Here is a 23,498-nt window from a genome sequence, read left to right on the forward strand (position 1 = left end):
ACACGTCTTGATTTCATCTAGGTGCCTCATCTAGATGCTCTGACCTCGGGTCTTCTGATGCTACCTGCGTGGAGTCTTCCTCTGATGTTGGGATCTGTGGAGGTCTCTCAAAGATTCCTCCAAATACTAGGTGAGCACATTATAGCTATCTCACTAGAATCCTCCCCTTTTGTGAAGCTCTTCTTCCAGGTCACCTGACCTGGTCGGCACCTTAGGAGACTCTCTGACTTCAGAACTAGCATTCTTCTTAACCCAGATTTCCTGTTTGGCTCAGGATCTCTGGGATCTTCCCTAGTCTAGAGCTTCCGTTCTTCTCAGAATTCTCCCTCTAACTGAGATCTGTAGCCTTTTATCATGCCCAGCTGCTTCCTAGCCTAATTAACTACCTCCCAGTTACTCAATGAGTTAATAACTCCCAGGTGGAGCTGAGTTGGCTCATTCCCCCAGTTGAGCCTGTCAGAGAGAGGCTGGGCTCCTGACACCTTCACAGAATCAGCTACCCTTTGACAGAGTAAATTAAGAAATGATACTCAGAATAACAGTGATGCATAAATTGTTTTCCAATGACAATTTACAGAGGCATGCTGTGTACAGTACACTATTTAATTGAATGCAGAATAGCTAATTCTAGAATTGTAATCACATATTGGTCCTATTTTTCTGTTCCTACTCACACACTAGCAACATAATGGCTCAATCCAGAGAATTCTGGTCCCGATGCAGCAAAGAATGTGAGCATATGCTTAATTTCAACTAAGTATGTAGTTCCCTTGAAATCAATAGGTCTACACACATGCTTACATTTAAGCACATACTTAAGTACTTTGCTGAATCTAGACTCAGCACCTTGCAAGATTGTGTTCTTAGATAGCTAAACTATTTCTGAATATTTTCTTAATGGTTTCTAATTAATTTGGCAGCTCTCTGTTCACTCTCTTGGTAACAATTACTTTATTACACATGCCCAGTAGCTTTGAATAAAATGGTCAAGTGCGGAGGATGTAATTGTCACTTGATGCATTTCACAGTACAATGCCTTATTTTATACTTTTTGCCTTTTATATAATTTGGTGCCCATTCTCACATTAAACAAATGTGGACTATGTTCTTTTTCGGTTGCAATCAGTAGGTCCAAATGGCAAATGAATGCTTTTCCTGCTTCAGTGTTTAAAGTAATGTCATCTGTGGACATCTGTTTTTGGAAATGAAGATGCCCTTTAAGTATAAGATTTTCAGATGTACTCAGCGTTGTCTTAACTCAATTCACCCTGAAAAATCTCAGCTGCAAAAGAAAAGCTGCAGTGATTTTTACCACTGCCTTAAATGGGTATAGAAAAAATAATAATTTAGTGTTATCCTAGAAATAAATATTGCACCCCAACATAATTATGATGCACCTACCAGAAGCAAAATGGCAAAGAATAAAGTGATAGATATTGCCATTGCTGTATCTAAATTTCAGCTCCATTAATACAGCCCCAGGTTCCTCTGATACCTTCTGTCAGATGTGTGCAGTTCTCAACTCAGTCCTCTCTGAACGATGGTTCTTTGGTTCCATCACCTGCAAGGAAAGGATGGAAAGAATGATAAGCACAAAGAGAAGCATTTATTTGGAAACTCCTCCTCTCACACTCAGCCATTCAAAGGACAGGTTCTATCTGTTGTTTCCTTAACTCCATTGGATTGGACCAGATGTCTCAAGATGCCTGCAGAATCCAGGATTTAAGAGGTTGGGTCTTTAGCAGTCACACACATGGGACATTTTAGGCTTCCATGTTTATTAGAATATTGTTTTTAAAGAAGACCAAAAAGTCATTGCTCCTCAACGGGACCCTCTGCTCATGCTCTCTGTTCTGTGGAGGCCTGGTTCTAAGTAAGCCTCCAGATCCACACCAAGGGCACAGGAAAGGCAGTGATGCAATGTTTCTTCTGAGCGTGGACAGTGATATGGCAATCAAAGAACAAGTAATGTGAGCAAGCAACACCTGTTTTGTCAGAAACTGAACTGCTGAAGGCAAAGCTGAAAAAAACCCCCATCAAATTATGAGAAACATAAAATAACATATATGGTTGATTTTGTGCCATTTTATCTCTGATCTGTGAAATTCTTAAAATGTTTGCTTCCACCCTGAGATGTGGCAAACGCAAATATAAAGATCTTACAGGCAACATTAAGACATAACAAAACCACTAGCCATTAAATTGGTACCTTCGGGCTCAAATCCTGAAGTCCTCATTCAATTTAATTTCTACTCAGTCCTTACTAACCAAAGCTGCCACTGGCCAAATCTTGAGAGGTGCTGAGCACCCACAATTCCCATTTAAGTCAATGAGAGTTTTGCTTGAGAAAGGACTGAGTGAAAATTGAGTAAAGTCCAAGACTTTGTTTATTCTATTAAATAAATGCATGCCCCCAATGATGCCTTCCAACAATTAGTCTTTCTGCTTGATTATGGAACTTTTGCCACTCTGTTACTGTATCTTGCCATTAGATACCCAGATCCATTTGACCCCACATTAATTGTTTTGCTTCTCTCTCACTGGAACCTTGCGTATAGTTCCAACAGGCAAAGGCATCAATAATGTTACATGTGACAACCTAGTTTTCCTCTCAGGAGGGCAATGGAAAAGGGAGTCTGTTCTCTTACAGACCACAGATTTGTTATTTTGGAAATCACAGGCAGCGAAGCCTAACATCGTGCTCTCAATTAATACATCACAGTTGGTTGATAGCCTTGTAAACAAGGCAGTCTAGTGGACAGAGTAGCTCCCTGAGAACAATTTAGAAAGCAGGTTGTTAGAAATGGTGGGGTAGAAAGGCACAGGCTGTCACAGTGACCGTATTCGATATGCTGACAGTTTGAAAACTGTTGCTGAAAGTGTGATGGATTAACTGTTTTGTTACTGCTCTGCAATTGCTACACTGGACACAGTGACCTGAGGAGTCAATTTCATACAAACGACTTCACTTCATTATCTTTTGGATACCTCTGTGTAACTCTCCTAAATTCTAGTGGGAACTGCACATGCAGAAACAGCATACATCTTTCAGAAGCATGCAATAAATTGCTGTCTACATTAAAGGCCACATCAAATATTATTTTTTATAGTTCTATAACGTCTTTCATTCTGAAGGAATCCACAGTTCTTTACAAACCATGGGCCTGATTCTGATCTCACATACTCTGTTTCTACCAGTAGTATCACCCTAGAACAGATTTTCAAGTGTTCAGCATCCAAAACTGGACCCCGATTTGCAAAAGAGCTGAGTTCAAATGTAGGCACCTAAATAAGGACCAGACTCCAAGGTGCTGGACTCTTTTTAGAAATTTCACCACCTGCTTTGATGCCCAAATGGGAGCTGAGCTCTTTTGAAGCTCTGATCCTTACTGACTTCAATCGAGTTATCACTGCAAGGGAGATTAGAGTCTATGTGTCGATATATACTCTCCATCCCAAAAGAATAGTAATGGGGTGTGTGGGAATGTACACACACAACTAAAATGCAGCATCTTTGTAACAGAGACTGGTAACTAACCAGCAGACAGTGTGCTCCACAGTATTATAGGAGAGGAAAAGAGTCAAATCTCTATTCCTATGAAAAACAGCATGGCAGCATTGAACATTGAAGGACTTTTTAGTATAATCAGACAGAGATTTCACACAGTAAACTGCCTGGTATCTACCTTTAGGATCCCTGAAAGGAAGGAAAGTAATCTACCCTGCTGGGTTATAAACATAGTTAGAAACATAGGAACTGTCACACTGGATCAGACCCAAGGTCCCTCTAGTCCAGTATGCTAGCACCAACAGTGGAGCACCAGATGATTCAGAGGAAAGTGTAAGAATCCCACAGTGGGCAGATGTGGGATAATCTGCTCCCTGCATAGGTTACTTCTGTTCCCTGATAGATAGAGTTTGGCTTAAGCCATAAAGCACAAAGTTTAATAACCCTTACCAATTTTTTGTTTTCATTAAAGCAGAAAACTCTATTCTTCATATCCCTACAAATATTGCATCCTGTTTTGAATCTTGTTAAATCCTTAGCCTCAATGACCTCCTGGGGCAATGGGTTCCATGTTAAGGGTTATGCAGTTTTGAATTTATTTACAAAATGTTTTATCAGTGAAACACCTGGTGAGATTAGATGGGGATTTGGATCTAGCTTCGTTTTCAATTACAGACATATAGGGCTCAATTCAATTCAGGCATAGTTCAGTGATGGATTTCTCTCTTATATTAGAGCATCATCAGATCCATGCACTGATGGATAATTATCAGCTATATCTTTAGATAATTCCAGTCCATTCTGAGAAAAGAAGCGAAACTTCATCCTATCCCCTTCTTTAGGCAGATACTTCCATCAGCTGACATTCATAAAAGAGTCAGGAAAACTCAGACTCAGATAATAGATACCAGGAATCAGTCAGCACATAGCTAGACTCACAATGGCATCAGGACACAACTGTTCCCTGCACAATTTAGGGCTCCCATCACCTACCCTCCCTGGGCGCTGGGTTGCAATGCCCCTCTGTGGGTTAGTGGAATCTTTTCCCAGTGAAAGAGCCTTCACACAGTGTCCTTAAACATGTACATGTATTTATTAGAAATTAATTCATCAGCCGAATATACATGCCAAGCATCTAATGCTCAACACTCCCAATAAAGCAGACTGACTTCTTTTGATGACCAGTCAGGATCATGACTGATCTGGGGCTCCACAGTATGGTCCTGCAGGGATTAAGAGTTCTGGCAGCTCTGGTCTTGAGCTGTGTTCCAGAGTTATGTTCCAAAGAGCTTGTCTTTTGACCCTCATTATATAGCTGAAATGAGGGTTTCTCTTATTTATGCCTTCACCAATTATTTTAATTAAAGCATGACTATAAAATAAATTTCACCAAGCATAAACCCCAGTGAGCTAAAACCATTTTCCTAGCAACAGCAAAACCTTTTAATTTCTACTTATCAGCAAAAGCAACTTTTAACAAAAACTCACACAGACACTAGTAAGAAACTTTCAGAAACTCAAGGTTAGCTTGCGTATTCTATTGCGAATATGGACCTTCTATTCCCATGAACCTGTGATTTTACTGTATCTGTCCCTGTTAGTAATGCTACATCTGATACTTCTCTAGCTGGCTAAGCCTAAGCCAAAGCCAAATTCTCTTGACTCTATAGTTTTGTTTCAAACTTAGGGTGACTGAGCATACAAAATGGCTGTGGGTTATGCCAAGTCCAAACACAAGATGGCCATGGAGCATGTGAAGTCCAGGCCTCTCATTACACAATCATGCTTATCTTAAAAAATAAATAAATAAATAAAAATCATGCATTAGATTTACTTGATTTTTAACATTCTTGGCTGGGTGTCTCTAATTTGCTAAATTGATTAGTCATAATTACTCCTGTACCTTCTAGGTATGACTGCTTGCTGCTAAGAGGATTGTCTGGCTGGGAACACATGAACCATGTGTGCTATACGTTATGTTTGTTGAAACTTTAAACAAAAGCTGAGCTAGATTTTAGACAGGTAAAAGTTTTGCCTCTGCCACTAATTTGGTGTGTGATCTAGGGCAAGTCACTTACATCCTTTGCGCCCCGCCCCCAAGTCTGCAAATTCTGGGGATCACAACTATGTCACAATACAGAGTACCAATTTATGTTAATTTTTGTTGTGAGTTCTATGATGTGAACACCTCTGTACTAGGGAACAAACTGACACCACCAGCTGTGCTTTAGAAGTGTGTAGCCAGTAATGACTTCAGTCCCTACATGTTCTCAACAACACATACTATAACTAGGTCACATAAGATTTGCTTAAAGTTCCACAGAATCCCAAAGGTTACTATATACAATACTGGGTAAATAAGGACTTAATAGGGAAGCAGATCAACACCACACGGAGGAATCATTTTAGATGTCCATGACCAGGGAGAATGGGAATGGAACAGGAATACACACATGATCAAACAACAGCACTTTAAGAGTTTAAATGAGATTAGATTGGATGTTGCGATTACTGCTGACATGTAAACTCAGTGATGTAAGCAGAAAAAATACACCTTTGGGAAAAGCATCCAGCTATTCACAGAAGGATAATAAGAAAGGACTGGGCCAGTTTGTGGATAATACAAACCAAATAGATAATACTTTCAAGCTGAATGCTCTTGCTTCAGTTTTGTAAACTGAAGCTTTGCTTAGGCATTTTCTTACCATAAAAGTGATTAGTATTTGAGCCAGGGATCCATAAAAATCTAAAACTGTGCAGATCAATTTGTAAGGTAATTAAGTGTTTTCTCCAGGATTCTATGATAGCTATATAAATGCTAAGTGATGTTGTTATTATTACACATAGGCGCAACACATAACTTTGACCATTTTATCTGTACTCTGCCTACTAATCCATTTTATCCAGGAATACTTCTAATTTCTAAAACTCTGAACAGTTTCAAACAACTACTATAAAAAAACCACAAATGAAATGAATGCTTCCTGTCCCCAAATGCTGAATTTCTAACTGAAAATTACAGTGGTTGGAGACTGAAAGACTCCATTCAGTCCTGGAGAAGAGTCAGATTAGTGGATTCCCTCCCCCCCCACACACACACACATACACAGTTGCTGTTTTACTTTTTCAGTGGATAAAACAAGAAAAAAGTAAAAATAGTGAAGAAAATACGTGCCAGCATGCGGGGTGGGGTTCCTCACCCAAATGAAAAAAAATTCTTAGGACAAAAAAAAACCCCTGTAATTTCTTTTGAAATTTTTAATTACATACTTAATATTTTTGGCCACTAATAACGAACTCTTAAAAATGCCTAAAGTGCTCCAAAATGCTTCCAAACTCACCTTTCTCTAAAATAAGTGGACTGTAGAATACATAATGTAGTGGTATAATTGGAAATGACTTGCATGCCTCATTAGCTTATAACACATAGTAACACCCAGGTATTCTGTCTGTGATGTAGCAGTAGGAGTGAGGATGGAAGGCCCACAAAGGTACAGGACTGTGAAACAGGTATGGCAAGGATGGCCACACTGTGGCTTACGAGCTACATGCAGCTCCTTAAAGTGCAGCTCACGGAGCCCTCTGCCCTCTCCCCACATTCTCTACCTACCAGACTGGGGGAGGTGAGCTTGGGACCTCTGCTTTCAAGCAGGCTGGTGGAGTAGGGACTTCTTCCCAATGGGGATGGGGGTCTCGGAACTCCAGCCCTGTGGGGCACACCTGCTGGGGCTTGAGGCTTCAGCAGGAAAGGGGCTGAAGCCCCGAGTCCTGGCAGGTGTGCCCTGGCTCTCGAACTTCTGAAGATTGTCATATGTGACTTGGAGGGTCAGCAAGTTTGGCCACCCCTGAGATATGGTCATGGCAGGAGTTGAGACTCTGTGCTTTTGGTGAGATGCAGGGAGAGACCTTGAGTGGATTGTTTATGATGTTTGTGTAGCTAGAGATCTGAACATCTCTAGTGCTATTGCACAATGATTTCAAGAGATGGAGAACAATATAATTAACTGAAACTGCAGTAAGTTGGCATTTAGCTGAGATGCTGTGGCTAACTCTACGCTTGGGAAATTTTAAAAGAATCAGGTTGTAAAACCAAACTAATTCTTCAGGGTAATTCCTTCCTTGAGAATGTAATAAATACAAATACAATTCTTCAGGGTAATTCCTTCCTTGAGAATGTAATAAACACAAAGGGCAGGAGATTTTTCAAAACAGATTGCATTCTTATATTTGCAATCTCCTATACTGGCACACATGTTCCCTCCGGCATGCTACAGTCGTATTACAATGCTGTATGACAGAGCATGATGGATGAGCCTCAGAGAGTTCAGAGGCTTGGTTCAGATATGCTCAGATGCGCATTGGAAGCTTAAAAAAAATCTTTGATCAAGAAGCTGGACTGATAACACATTTTCTCATAAGATTTCCAGTATATACAAGACAAGAATAAATGGGCTTAAATTGCAGCAAGGGTGGTTTAGGTTGAACATTAGGAAAAACTTCTTAACTGTCAGGATGGTTAAGCACTGGAATAAATTGCCCAGGGAGGTTATGCAATCTCTGTCATTGTGGGTTTTTAAGAGCAGGTTAGACAAACACCTGTCAGGGATCATCTACATAATACTTAGCTCTGCCATGAGTGCAGGGGACTGGACTAGATGAGCACTCCAGATCCCTTCCAGTCCGATGAGTCTATGTCCCAGATTTGGATGGACTGAAAATTTCTCAGTTATTGCATTTCATGCGTTAAGTGCTGAGAAATGCAAATTCAATTAATTTGACTTTCAGATATTCAGGTCCAGATTAAGTTTTCCACAAAGGATATTGTCAGGTTTTATGGAATCAAGACCAATTTGTATCATTACATTCTGTTCTTGGAGGCACATGTATAGTTCCTATTGAATTTCAGGGGAAGCGGTCTTCTCCACCAGAAGGTGAAATTGTTATTTCAATGATCTCTCTAAACAGAATGGTAAGAATATGAAAAAATATTTTTAGACTTAAATTATTTGCATCCTTTAATAAGCTGATAATTTAGAATAACTGATCTCTTTGGAAATATTTATCAGGCCAGGTTTTAAGTTAACACTCATGGGAAATTTGTAAAATGATTCAGTTTCCATGAGCATTTAAACCGACCTTCATTTGAACAAAGTATTTGCTAAATAGTATAGCAGTGTTAGTGTCCACTTGGGAGCAAGCTAAGATTATCTAATTACTTGAGCTAGTAACCTAAACCAGATTTGAGTCCTTGGAGATCAAAGTGACTCAAAGTCACACAATGATTTTTTTGAAGAAATGATTTAAATTGTGAGCAACTATTTTAGGTCACTGTTGGAAAGCTAAATTTTAAATTAAAAATATTATTGGTAATCCCCTCTACAATGCATATTTTTAATTTGTAAAAAAACAAAGAAGAAAAAAGAAAAAAGCCTCTAATTGGAAACTTATGCAAATGCTGTGCTCTTTGCTTTTAAAACAGATTTTACTATTTTTGATGGGTAATTAACACTAACAGTTTGATACATTTGTAAAAGATAACATGTTAAACTTTTTAACTTCCCAGTTGTCCTTTTGTGCTGAGGGTAAATGTGAAATATAAACACACATGAAGCTTCCTTTCATCTCAAAATAAAGAGTATTACTGTTTTTCAAAAGGATCAATGTTACTTCATTGCTGATATAATCCAGTTAATTTGCAAGAAATATTGAAAAACAGAACAAACACATAAACCTTAAGATATCATGTACCTCCATCTTTCAAGGTCTAACTATACACGCAGCAAGGGCCAGATATTGCTTCTATTATTCAGGCAGATAGCTCCACTGAATTTCATCAGAACTACTGCCTAAAGTCAAAGCAGGATTTAGCCTTAAATACACACCGGTAACCTTTGGAGGTTGATCTTAAGGGTGTGTCTATATTTCAATCACAGGGTGTGGTTGCAACCTGATTCTTGACCAATAAGCACCTGTCCCACCTTCCTCTCTCCCATATGCCCACTCCACCCCCCATAAGGTAGGTCTACACTGCGATCAGAGGTGTCAGTGCAGCACTTGTAGACATCCCCAAGCTAGCTTTCATCTAATTCGCTTGGGCCCAGTAGCTCTGCAGGTAATTAACCAGGATTCTGGGTGGTACTGTAGGAGTGAAGTTGTGAAAGGACAGGCTGTACAATCCTGTCCAGGATGCTGAGTGTATACATGAATGGCTACCATATGCTGCCCCTTGCGTGGCTTCACTGCGATTGTTACTTGAACTAGTTAGATCAAATATCTTATGTGGGGTGGAATGGGCATGGGGGAGAGAAAAAGAAGGTATAACAGAGAGGTTGGTGCTTATTGGTCAAGCATCAGGTCTGAAATCCTTAACCTCCCAGTTTTCCTGCTGCAGGATACTGAGCAACTCCCTCTGACTTCAAAGGAAAGAGAAAAGCAGCAGCAGCTTTTCTGTAGTTTTATGGCAAGATGTTCTATTGCCGTCACTCTTGTCTTTAATATGATTTGAACAAATCATGGATGTCGTCTTCTGATCTCTGAGCATGAAGCTATAAATAAAGTAAGAGTGAGATTCCCTTTCCACCGCCCTTTTCATGAAGATCAGTTTTAGGGTCTTACTTTTAATACAATCGAAGGATGCGTTCGTATGAAATTATCACAAAAATAGAAGGGGCGGGGAGCAAGGGGTTTTCTAAATCCACATAAGGCATTGGTGTGAAATGTAATTTTTCCACTGTGTTTACAGCACGCCTGGTGAGAAATAAAACTCATTCTCACTGAATCAGCAGCAGGCATTTCAGAGCTTCTTGATTCAGCTCCAGCAGGTAAATAAGCATTTCTTAGCTGAAACTCTTATGCTGCTACTTTAAGGACCAACGCCTCAATCCTGCAACTGACTCCACACAGGCAATTCTCTGTTCTCAAACTGCATTCAAGAAAATAGGGTTCCATGGAAGCTGAGGAGTTGACATATATAAGGCCAGTTGCAGGATCAGGGTCTAGTTCTCTCTCTTGTGAATTGATTTTTGCATAAACGAGCAATACGTTAGAAAATGTAAATTTCAGTTTTTATTTCAACTAGTTGAAATTGCATAGATTCATTATAGATGGATACATTCTTTGCAACACTCATGCAGCCATATTAATTTCAAAGGAGCTGCAGAGTGTAAGACAGCACAGAATTTGACACAGTGGAATTCCATGGATATAACTGAGGGGACATTTAGGCTCTCAGTGCTCTCTGTTTTCTTGAAGGGGAGAGGAAGAGGAATTTTGTTTTACTTTGTGCACCTCTTCTATTCTATATATGTTCTTAAACCATCCTCATGGCTGTAGTATCCAAGTGCCTTCCAGTAACACTAAGTGACATGACTAACATCTGTCACATGGGGTTTGTTTTTAATCCTAACCTCTCCCTGGGCATGGGATGGGAGAAGGGGAGGGGAACAGTGTGTTCAGTGTAGCATTTTGTTTTGGTATGTTTTTTAAATACTTATGTGTTCATATCAGAGAAAGCAAGGTCAAGGAAATGTGTCTTGCACTTGGAGTGGAAGGTGATGAAGGTTTGTGATGGTCCTTAATTCTTGGGGAAGTTCATTTCACAGTCTTACAGCAGCTTCTGTGAATGCTCTATTTCCAGAAAAGATGAGCTTCACCCTTGTGGCATATCTCTACTGTGTATACATACAATATATGACAATACTTTTTTATTATATATGGAATGTAGTTAAGGTTGCACAGAGTAAATATTTCTAAACTACCACTATGGAAAAAATGGAAATATATTAGATTCATAATTGGACCTTTGGATGAACAGATTATGAATACAAAAGTATCATTGCACCCCCTTCCAATTACATTTTTAGCTGCTCATGTAGAGTACAACTGTGACAACGGATGGCTTGTGAGCAATGCAATTTGTTCGGGTTGTTGTGTTTGAAACTCTCAGGTTAAAATCTAAACTTTCTTTGTTCCATCTTGGGAGTTTCTCACAATTTTTCAGTTGACGTGACAGCTATCAGGTTTGTTCTGTGGAACCCATGGAATCGTAGATGCCACTTTGGATTTGAACTCGAAAAAATGTGTCACTTTGGCCATTATTAAACCTTGAAACGCTTGTGTTGGATTATGGACAGATCTCCCCCACTCTCAAGAAGAAGAGGCAAAAATCAACCACTTCCATGACATCCTCTAAAGCCAACGGAGGGTTCTCTACACATCATCATTTAGCGAGGAAGGGACTTGAAGGTCTGAAGACAGGGATGGGTGGGCCAGGATTACACATCACCCCACACTGGTTTTATGGAAATTCCCAAACAATTTACAAGTATATTTGGCCCACCATGTCCGGTAAACTGTTGAAAATTCACAGTTCCAAGGAAAGTCTAAAAGTGGACACAGATGACATAGCTAAGGTGTAAGTACCATCTTAAATATAAAGCATTCACCCATATAGGTGTAATGTGAAATACTAGGAATCTAGTTCAAGCATCTCAGCTGCCTTCCTAAAATTCTATTTCCACTCGCCCTATAACAAAGGACACAGATTAGTATCAGTACACATCTTATATTTTCCTCATTGTGTTTCCATTCCCCACCCAGATTCCCTATGTCGTGGGATGTAAATTTTACTGCTCTTGTTATATTTCCACTAATGTCCTTCAAAGAACTGGACAGCATTTAAGTCACTCAGAGAAAGGGTAACAGACCGTGGTTTTTTTAGGCTCTCCTGTGAGTTTGGAATGGTGTCCAGAAGCACTGCCCTAGTAGAGGCTACAACAGGCATTGTCCTCAGATACAGAACAAGGCACCGTTACTCTGCAACTCTTCCAAATGTATTTTTGAAGTCACTGGGACTGCTCACATTTCTAAAGATACCCACATGCTAATGTACTTTGTTGAACTGGGGTCTTAATGTATTTGACTATGCTGGTGCTATAGGTACCCTAGCTGTGGATGGCATAACAGGGTAGCCATTTACACAAAGCAGAAATATCAGAGATTTGGGCTGACTGTAGTGAAAATATATTCATAATATTTGTACAAAGCATGTAGACCAAAATTTTTTGCATAGCAATAACCCCAGTCTTCACAATAATAAAACACAGCCAAGACTTATATCACTCAAAGAGGCAATAGTGACTGACAAATGATTGCCACATTTTTCTTTTCTGGGGGGTGCTAAAATCTCCTTTCACTCTTCTCTATTGCTCAAAGTAGCATTGTTGAGTTCTCTATCTAATTTAGGGCTCAGTCCAATCAAGTGACTTGACTGCATTGTTAGACTGAGTCTTAAAATTGTAAGATCTTCTGGGCAATGACCTTAATTTTTATATGGGTAAAACCCCATGTACACCAATGGTGTAATACGAATGCCTATAAAAACCTCGTCAACAGTTAGGCAGCTGCTGTGCCAAGCTAGTGTTATCATGTTGACCAATATTGTCTCATTATTTCCTAGTGTCCGCTCCTCAAGTCTGTGTGTAAATACCTGTTGTCTCGTTTTATCCTTAGATTCATACATTCCAGGGTCAAAAGAGACCACAGTGATCATATAATCTGACTTCCTGAATAACACAGGTCATAGCACTTACCCAAAATAATTCATTTTTTTACTACTGTATATCTTTCAGAAAAAAAAATCTTGATTTAAAATTGGGAGTGATAGCTCATCTACCACAATCCTTGGTAAATTGTTCCAACAGTTAATTACTCTCACTGTTAAAAATGTACACCTTATTTCCTATCTGAATTTGTCTAATTTCAACTTCCAGTCATTGGATCTTGTTATACCTTTGTCTGCTGGATTGAAGAGTTCATTATTAAATATTTTTTTCTCAAGTAGGTACTTACAGACTGAGATCAGATCACCCCTAAACCTTCTCTTTGTTAAAACAGACTAAGCTGCTTAAGTCTATCACCATAAGGCATGTTTTTCAATCCTTTAATCATTCTTGTGACTTTTCTCAGAACCCTCTCCAATTTTTCAACATCCTTCTTGAATTGTGGACACCAGAACTGGACACAGTATTCTGGCATCAGTGACACCAGTGCTAAATGCAGAGGTAAAATATCATCTATGCTCCTAGTCAAGATCCTGTTTATGATTATTGACCAGGACCCCCAAGTCTTTTCAAAGTCACTGCTTCTTAGGATAGAGACCCCCATCCTGTAAGTATGGCCTAAATTCTTTGTTCCTAGAGGTTCAGAGTAACAGCCGTGTTAGTCTGTATTCGCAAAAAGGAGTACTTGTGGCACCTTAGAGACTAACCAATTTATTTGAGCATAAGCTTTCGTGAGCTACAGCTCACTTCATCGGATGCATACTGTGGAAAGTATAGAAGATCTTTTTATACACACAAACCATGAAAAAATGGGTGTTTTCCACTACAAAAGGTTTTCTCTCCCCCCATCCTACTCTCCTGCTGGTAATAGCTTATCTAAAGTGATCACTCTCCTTACATTGCGTATGATAATCAAGGTGGGCCATTTCCAGCACAAATCCAGGTTTTCTTCTCCCGCCCCTTTTTCTTTTAGAAAGGGGGGAGGGAAGAGAAAACCTGGATTTGTGCTGGAAATGGCCCACCTTGATTATCATACGCAATGTAAGGAGAGTGATCACTTTAGATAAGCTATTACCAGCAGGAGAGTGCGGAGGAGGGAGAGAAAACCTTTTGTAGTGGTAAACACCCATTTTTTCATGGTTTGTGTGTATAAAAAGATCTTCTGTACTTTCCACAGTACGCATCCGATGAAGTGAGCTGTAGCTCACGAAAACTTATGCTCAAATAAATTGGTTAGTCTCTAAGGTGCCACAAGTACTCCTTTTCTTTTTGTTCCTAGAGATATACATTTACATTTGGCCATACTAAACATGTTATTTGCTTATGCCCAGATTACCATGAGATTTTCTTACCAAGATTGTAGTCTCTTTGTGGCATGGACCATTTTTTTGTTCTGTGTCTTCACAGCTATGTTAAGTGTCTACCCCACCCAAAGCCTGACTACACAGAAAGGGCCATCTAAGCCCATGATAGGCTGCATCTGAAGGGAAGTCAGGGCTGATAGCTCTAAATGATGTTGAAACCCAGTTAGGCTGGGGCCAGCTGAGTTGGTATAAAACCAGGAAGTGATGAATGAAAAGGGGATGCAGGAAGTCACTCCTTAAAGAAGAGACAAGGATGGGATCTGGAAAAGAGTAAGCCTTGGGATCCTGCCTGGGAATACAGACACTGGCAAGAATCTAAGAGGGGGTGAAATAGCCACAGGGAGCAGATGAAGCTCCAGTGATAACCCAGAGGGGGCCAGATCTAGAGAAGAAAGGTAGGAAGGATCCCAAAGAAACAGCAACAGGGTCTGGGATTGCATAGACCATGGTTGATAGACATAGGGTTCCTGGACTGGAAGCTGGAGTTGGGGGCGGGCCCAGGTTCCCCTACCAGCCACCAGGGAAGTGGCACAATTGGGGCAGTGGATTGGTAGATTGCATGAGATAGTTCATACAGCGGGATTTTGATACCCCTTAAAGGAAAAATGACACTGAGCTGGCTGAAGGGCCATGCCACAAAGAGGGAGTAACCTGAGTCTGGAGAGAGAGAGAGACACCCTGGGGTGAGCAACTGATAGAGGGGCGTCAGACCAGTTAAAAGCTAATCTCTAGATGAGCAACAAGGAGGCACCCCAGTGGTGAGTGTACCCCATGACAACGGTGACTAACATAATGGGGGCCTAGTCCATCACTCTGACTCTTAGGCACTACTACAACACATAATAATTAATAAAGTCTTTCAAAATTAATCTATCTACAGAAGAAGGGTTTTTTTGCAAGTCTCTATGCTAAAGACTAATACATTAACAATGAGTTATGAGTGAAGCTGGTAATTTATAAAGTCTACCAGAGTAAGTGTTTTAAGGTAACCAAATAGTTACAGTTGAACTCAAATCATCTCTAGAGTAGCCAGATAAATAGTAACGTTCTTAAAGAGAAGGGCTGTCTGCTCATAAATTGTCACTGATGGTTTTGCAGAGTGGAGAACTGTACAATTTCGAATTTATTTAAGCAGTGTACAATTGGGCAAAGTTATATTTAGCACAGTTGAAAATGTAGCGAAGTTGGTGAGGAATCATTTGACATAAATAGAAGTAGGAATCACAGCTACAGATGGTTGCAGTTGTAAACACAGCAGAGACCATAAATTACACTCCAAATAAAGAGGCTTTGTAGAACACATCTAGATAACTATAAAAGCTGAGACACAAAGCACTGAATAGTGGGCTTAATTGCAGACCCTGGAGTGCTCCCTGTATGACCTCTGATAACCTCGTTTCTAGTCTGATACCCTTTTTCATCTCTACAATGCTTCATGCAAGGCTGCCCAAGTAGGCTTGCAGTGTTCAGCTGATTAAGTAAATCATAGTGTACAGATCGCTGCAGCTGGTTTCCTCAGCCACCTGACCTACTTAAGGCTTATCAATTTATAAAGAAGAGGGAGAAATAAATACAAGATGAAAAAAGAGGTGTCTAGAGGCACTGAGTTCTAACTTCCCAAGTGACCGCAAGTTTGTGTGGGTCTATTTCTTTCATTCTAATACACACCTGTTGAAAAAGAAAGACAACTCAGCATGGTAATGTAGAAACATTAAACTCACACACTGGATGTAAAGCATCAATTCAGGAAAGCATTTAGGCCTATGCTTAAGTCCATCCCTGTTCAGTAAAGTTATATACCTACCTGCTTTGCTGAATAGGAGCGGGGCTGCTGAATTAAGGCCTTTCCTCAAGATGCCCTAAGAGAGTCTTTGATCCTGGTTTAGTTTCTTCATCTCACAAGAAAAGCAGCACATAAAGATGCATGACTGTCTAGTTTTGCCTTAAGGAAACAAGTAAACATCATTTAAAGAGTCTTGTGCACTTCCAGCACCAAGGGAAATGGATTGTATTTCATACAAGTCACTTCCAGCAATCTTTAATGCTTTCATATCAACCTGGAGAAAGCTACAGAGCTTGTGGGAATGGCCACAGTTATGGCCGCTATTCCTAGAAGGGACAAGGTGCACATAGGGTTCCCTAAATCCAAAGCTGTCTGCGAGGTGGTATCAGGAAATCAACCAAGGAAGATGCAGCACCTCCATCTGCTATGTGGTTGGCACAAATCACACCATATAAAGTGCTTTTACTTAAAGCACTCACTTTATTAGTCCCCAGCACTCTCACCAGAATGCCTTTACTCAAAGTCTCGGCTTTATTTAGTCTCAAGCACATACAAACACAACGGGCTATAGAGCACTCCCAAACAATAGTTACTCAGGTCTGGAGTGGTCAAATGACCAGGTTCAAGTGGCCAGCTATCTGCTTGTTGCTGGGGATTCCAAGAGATTAATTGATCTTCGACTATTAATGGTAGATATGCCCAATGGCCTGTGATAGGATGTTAGATGGGGTGGGATCTGAGTTATCACAGAGAATTCTTTCCTGGGTGTCTGACTGGTGAGTCCTGCCCACATGCTCAGGGTTTAGCTGATCGCCATATTTGAGGTCGGGAAGGAATTTTCTGCCAGGGCAGATTGGCAGAGGCCCTGGGTTTTTTTTGCCTTCCTCTGCAGTGTGGGGCACGGGTCACTTGCTGGAGGATTCTCTGCACCTTGAAGTCTTTAAACCACGATTTGAGGACTTCAGTAGCTCAGACATAAGTTAGGGGTTTGTTACAGGAGTTGGTGGGTAAGATTCCGTGGCCTGCGTTGTGCAGGAGGTCAGACTAGATGATCATAATGGTCCCTTCTGACCTTAAAATCTATGATTCAATATCCAAAAGGGCAAATCAAAATTCCTCAGTACCCTCTACCCCTTATATGTTCGTAACTGCTACAATTACATTGACATGTCCATCAAACAAAAACCAGTAAACAAGCACTTTTAAGCTGTTAGTTATGCAGATGTGTTTTTGCAAAGTTTGCAGTCTCTTGGACCCTCACACCCCCCCCCTCAGAAGTCAAATATAGATCAACTTTGTTTTTTCACAGATGCTTACCCCAGCATATCAGGGAGGATGCAGTCAGGCCCACTCCTCGCGATCACCCCTCCCTGCCAGCTTTGCCTTTGTTCTGCTAAGGCTGGTGCAAAGGCCTTACAACAGGTGCTACTCTTGGCAATAAACAAAATCATCAATATTCCAGTCCAATCACTGGAAGTGGCTTGGGCACTGGTTGCTAAAAAATGCCCCTCATCACACACACCCTTTTTCATTATTTGTCGTCTTTGATCATGTGTTTGGGGTTTTTCTTTAGTGTTTCTAGCCTGGTTGTGAACAAAACTTTCTAAAAGTAAAACCATGTAGTGCTGAAAATGTGCAACAGCAGAGCCATGAACTTCCATGTTCATTCCAATCAATGCTCAGGCCTAATTACGATAATATAAATATCAACATTATGAGCATTCTCTAATAACCGTGATGGGGGATATTCCAAAAGGCACAGAAGGGTAGTTAAGCACCCAAAACTCATTAATGGAAGTTAAGTGCCTATCTGCCCTTTGTGGCTCTGGAAATCAGCCCATATCAGATATATCCAGTCTGAGTGGGTATTTCACTCAATTGAAAGGATCTTCTTCATGAATAAATAACAAGTGGTTTAGTAATGCTATTGGCATACTGGGCCCTCCACATTTAACATTGTCCTTCTCCATCAAATCCATCCTTAACATCCATCGTTTATGGCCTCTTCTCTTCACATCTTTAATTATTCAATCATCTTTAAGGTGATCAGGGGACTTTGAAAAATAGGAACATTGGATGTGGGATGTCTCTGAGGAAAGGAACATGCTATGTATGCTTGTAAAGTGACACTTATATTAGGTGGCTATATAAATGTTCTGAATTAATAATAATAATAATAATAAACATCAGGTAAGGCTCAATAGACTAATACCTAAATTCACTAAAGCCATTGGTTCATATTTCATTTAACAGGAAGTCTCCTGCCAAGTATCACATAATATTTCTTCATTTAGAATGCCCATCACTCTCCTGCAACCCTGCTAAAGCCTCACATATTATTGGGGTTGCAGGGAGTCAGGAAGGCTTCCAGCACAAATCCTCTTCTACCTGCTACATGCCACGGTGACGGCTGTTCCCACTTGAGAGCAGATGGCAGGACTAAGCCAGAACTAGTTGTCTTGATTGCTCACCTCCAAACTTTCAGCAGTAGTAGCATCAATGTCTCACTTAGCTAGAGGAAAACAGCCAGGACTGTGGGATGGGATGCGGAGAGACAGCAGTCTCTGTGTGTGGAGAAGGCTCAATGGAGAAAAGAGACTATTCAAGTGGGGAAAGAGAAACAGGTTTTGGGAGGACAAGGGACTGAAAACACTGAAAATGGAGGGGAGCAATGGGGAAGAGTCTTGACTAGGTATGGGGGAGAAGTCGAAAAATGGGATGAGAAAAGAAAGGATAGGGATTGGGAATGTTATCTTGCTTGACTACAGAGGGTGCATTGTAAAGATGTTTGTCCCCAAGACATATAAAAGCACAGGTCAGTGTACCATGGAGCAGAAGAGAGAGGTGAGGGCAAGACAGGTGAGGACTGGAGCTGGGTTCTGTATAATTTTCATCAGCCTTGGTGGTTTTGTTGGACACATCCTAAAAGCCATCACTTTGACTGGTGTCCTTGATGGCCATATCAGCAAAGAGGCCAAGGACTGGATGTGCCATCCATACAGACCTGTTATCTCATCCCTAAAGATACTCCATTCAGATCAGGGTTGAAGCACATATCAGTGGAATAGTGTGGAGAAAAAATATGTACTGCAGCAGTCCCGTGCTAAGCCTCTTTTAGGGGGTAGGGAGATAACCTCAATATTCAGAACTGTCAGTTGAGCAACTTCTTGGAGTGTCATCCTCAGGTGGTGTAGGTCAGTGCAACTCTATTGACTTCAGGGGAGCTATGCTGACTGCCATCATACCAAGATCTGGTCCCACATTCATTTCTGTGTGGGGATGAATAACCTCCTTAAAATATTTCACTGAGCCTTTATTATGATGATGAATCTACATCAACTCCCAGCGCTGGGAAATGATTCTTTCTCTCTCTCCCCCCCCCCACACACACACTCTCCCCCCGCCCCAATGCAAGGGGAAATAGATTTTTAGGGCCCAAATGCAATCACCTTGCTCACAGGAGAAATCCAACTGACTTCAAGTAAGGTGATCACAGTTTCACCCTTCCTCCCTTACTCATTTCTCCTCAGTGTAAGCTCTTTGGGGCTGGAGCTGTCTTTTTGTTCTGTGAGCATAAACTACTTAGCAGGAGGAGATCCTGGTCCATGACTGGGGCTCCTATGTGCTATGGGCTTGTAAATAATAATAATTTAGTATAAGGCTTTTTCTCCCCTTTTGTTTTGACAAGACAAGACATGAAGGGGTAGGTCCTCAAATGGTGTAAATTGTCAGAGCTCAGCTGAGGATCTGCCTAAAGCATTACCCCCAGTCAGCCTGCCTTCAATCTGCTTTTCTCCTTTCACCCCTCTCCTCTCTTCTTAACAAGCTACACTGTGTTTCTTTAACCAGCCTCCAAAATGGGGAGTCAAAAATTAGGCTTACAATAACTAGACAGGATTGAGTGATGCACTGAAAATGGCTATGGTGGGAAAAGGAGGAAGAACACATCTAAAGAAAGACCAAGAAAGGTAGACAAACAAAACAACCTATCCCCCAAAATTTGATCAGCAGTCTTGTTTTGCATCACCTCAAACACATAGCTTGCTTTTTGCCTTGGCATTTGGCTGGTTATGTGAACATGAAAATCAAACTTATACAAAATACATTTGACTGTAGTGATTCAAGTCTTATCATTCAGATGACGTTTACAATAAATGCTGATGAAGATACATATCCTAGAGGCAAATTCACCAGTAACACCCATTTTAGTTTGAAAAGCTATTTTGTGACATTCTGCGCTGTATACCTGACTAATCCCAGGGGCTGAATAATTCATGTCCATTATAAAATGGACCCTTTCAAATTCCCAGAGTTTTGCACAGGCATCAGCCATCACAGCAGCTTTAGAGATCATTTTGCTAAACTAGAAATAATTTGGTGTCCTGTTTTAAAAGTATGGTATTTTCATTTGTATCACAGTGGTAATGACTCCTTCTATTGAAACCTATTATTACGTCTCAAGAGCCTTCCAAGATAAACCGAAGAAATGCTGGAAATAACTAACTTAATTGGTCAAAGGGGGAAGGTTTTCAGTCATTTCAACTTCATCTCTGCAGCACTAAAAATATATGTATTCATCCTGCAGCAATGAACTGCAAGGTATTAACCAGAGGACTGCTAATCTACCATTTAGAGAGTTTGTGGGCATCCATCAGTAATATTATTCTTCAATTGGAAGCTGTGATAGATGGAGATAAATTAGCATAAGTAAAATGAATATGGATAATTGCAAGGCGAAAAATAGATTAATTTAAAATTCCTTTGCTTAGCATGAGAGACTCAGATAAATTAGATCTAGGAAAGACCTGTTAGATCATGCAATTCATTTTCCTTCTGTGAAGTATATTCTCAAATGATTTGTCCAGCCAAGTTTTTAATGACGCAAACGGTGAGACTTCTACCCCAATCTTCTCATTTGGAAATATTTCCTAATCTTGTACCTAAATTATCTTTAGCTTGATTTTGTCCCGCTACTCCTGCTTGTCCCCCTGTCTACCAGCCTTAGAAATCTTCTCCTTTCCTGGGGCCAGATTGTGATAGCCTCTCCCATGCTGAATAGCACCTTACTTCACATGCAGTAACTCTGAAATCAATAATGCTACTCCTGGGGGAAGCCACAACTCCATGTTCGTAAGGGTGGTAGAATCTGTCTCCCGGATGTTCACACAGACTGCAAACACCTGTCGAGATTTACCTCATCTCTCTCGGTTCCCTCAATCATTGTTCAGCCAAGCTATAATCACTTCTTTTCATCTTTCCATATAAGATCGCTCAGTCCCTTCAACATTTAAATGTCATTGATAAAAAACAAACACATTATTTTGAGGTAAACATTTTAAAAACAAACAGGAGGTAGGATTTTCAGCGTTAGGCCAATGAGGAGTGCTTTTCAGAATCCTACCCTAGCTGTTAAAAACTGCAACAAAGGAAAAAGCTACATCTCCTGGGTTAAGTACCTACCAACCCTTCTGCTTCCCATCGTCTCATTTTTTCTGCTCCTGATATAATGTAAAGTACAGGGATACTAGCTGACAATAACACTCTACACTTACAGGACTGATGCACCTCTTATATTGTATATAAAAAATAAATAATTAAAAAAATCCCCCAAAAATTCAGCCAGTGGCAGACACTTTCCAGGAAAAATTTTAGCCTAGATGTTTATAATTTTGTCAGAATTTTAACTAACAGAAAACAGGATCTTACAATGGGACCTGTCGGTCCACCCTCATAATAAATGGAACTACCAGTCCCACCTATAATACAATGTTATTATGGATATCCTTGCTAATGTGGAGTAATTACGTGAATATGGGCAATATTTGATATTTACATCCACAAAGCAGTCAAATCAATAGGGCTGTAAAGAAGGTAGATGATTTAATTGTCTAAAGAATATCATGAACATCAGAATAATATCTGCTGGTTTTTATGCAACCCAAATCACTGACCAAGCTCTATGCTAAGTTTTATTTTAATCTGAAATCAGTCAATAAGTTTTCCAGACATAGCAGTTGATATATCACATCAGCCTGCAAATAATCTGCTACATCTGGCAAAGATGGCTTTGACTGAGAATTAAATGTCATTTCCTATTAATAGAGTATCTGTTGTGACTCAGATTAATAATGCACCATAGTGGTCACGAAACATATTCATTAAAGCTTTTGTTCAGTTGATTAGTTGAAAGCCTGTTTTGACTTCTTAATTATCATCACTAAAGACTTTTGGTAAGAATAAAGTAACGTACAGTTAATGTCTCCTGCATTCAGTTGCCTAGCAGTATTGTTATGTGCTGGTAGCACACTCAATTCTTAGGCAAGTTTGATGGTATTAACATTTTTTCCTATGAATACATTTTTCCTTCAAATATCATGTTTCCTTTTAGCAGGCATATCTGAACATGTATTCTGATCCAAAACAAATGTAGCTGTAGATTTTATGCTGTTGGACAACTGTTCTCTCAGAACTGGATTCAGGCTACTTATAGTTCAGAATAGTCTTTAAGGGTATTCCTCTAGCCGTGGACCCAAACTACTCACAGCCTGTCTCAAACTCAGCTGGAAGGACTCCCTGTGATATGGGAAGGTTAAAGGAAAACCCTGACGGAAAAATACTTTTAACATTCTCTACCATCCTTATAACCACTTGGCCATCCACCTACATAACAGAGGTTGGCTCACTGATAATCCTGTCTTCATCAGGATGCAGGTTTTACCAAACTTGAGAGGCAGAAAGGTGTACAAAAAAATGTGTGGGAGCACAGTTGGTACCTAGGTACCTAATGGTCCCATTAAATCCTTAAAACCTACAACCTCTCAAACAGTAATGTGCAGCTAGTCCTCTGTCATTATTTCTCCTTGGCAATAGGGATCTTAACAGACCTTTAGAGAATTCACCTCTTAGCTCTTCTGTGTTGTACACTCCACCATTGTTCTCTCTTGCTATTTGTGGCTGGATTGATATTCTGTAATATGAAGTCTTCCAGTTAACACTCTCTGTGGTTCTTTGATAAGTTTCTGGAAGCTTGGTTTCACTTGCATCATGATTTTCCAAGCTGTTACTTCAACTCACTGAAAAACTCCTATTCAATGTTTCATTTTTATTTGCTCATTTTCCCCTCAGAGACTAAAAATGAAGATATTTTGACAAACTGGGTGAGGCCAGCTGGTTTAAACATTGACTGATGTATCAAAGCTCAAAGCTAACAGGTCAAATGTGTAGGCATAGCAACAGGTGATAATAAGGGCTCCATGGCCCTTATTCTGAAAAGAACTTATACA

General features: G+C 40.2%; 1 long non-coding RNA gene across 1 annotated transcript in view; it reads right to left on the minus strand.

The window, feature by feature from the left end:
* Nucleotides 1-23,498, minus strand: part of LOC311517306 — a 59,192-nt gene that overhangs the window by 33,192 nt on the left and 2,502 nt on the right. The window contains exon 2 of the long non-coding RNA XR_014710655.1: nucleotides 1,402-1,561. This is a non-coding gene — a long non-coding RNA (uncharacterized lncRNA). The remainder of the gene's footprint in view (nucleotides 1-1,401; nucleotides 1,562-23,498) is intronic.

Source organism: Lepidochelys olivacea (assembly GCF_965140295.1).
Source record: "Lepidochelys olivacea isolate rLepOli2 genome assembly, chromosome: 2".
In the NCBI taxonomy this organism is placed as follows: domain Eukaryota; kingdom Metazoa; phylum Chordata; order Testudines; family Cheloniidae; genus Lepidochelys; species Lepidochelys olivacea.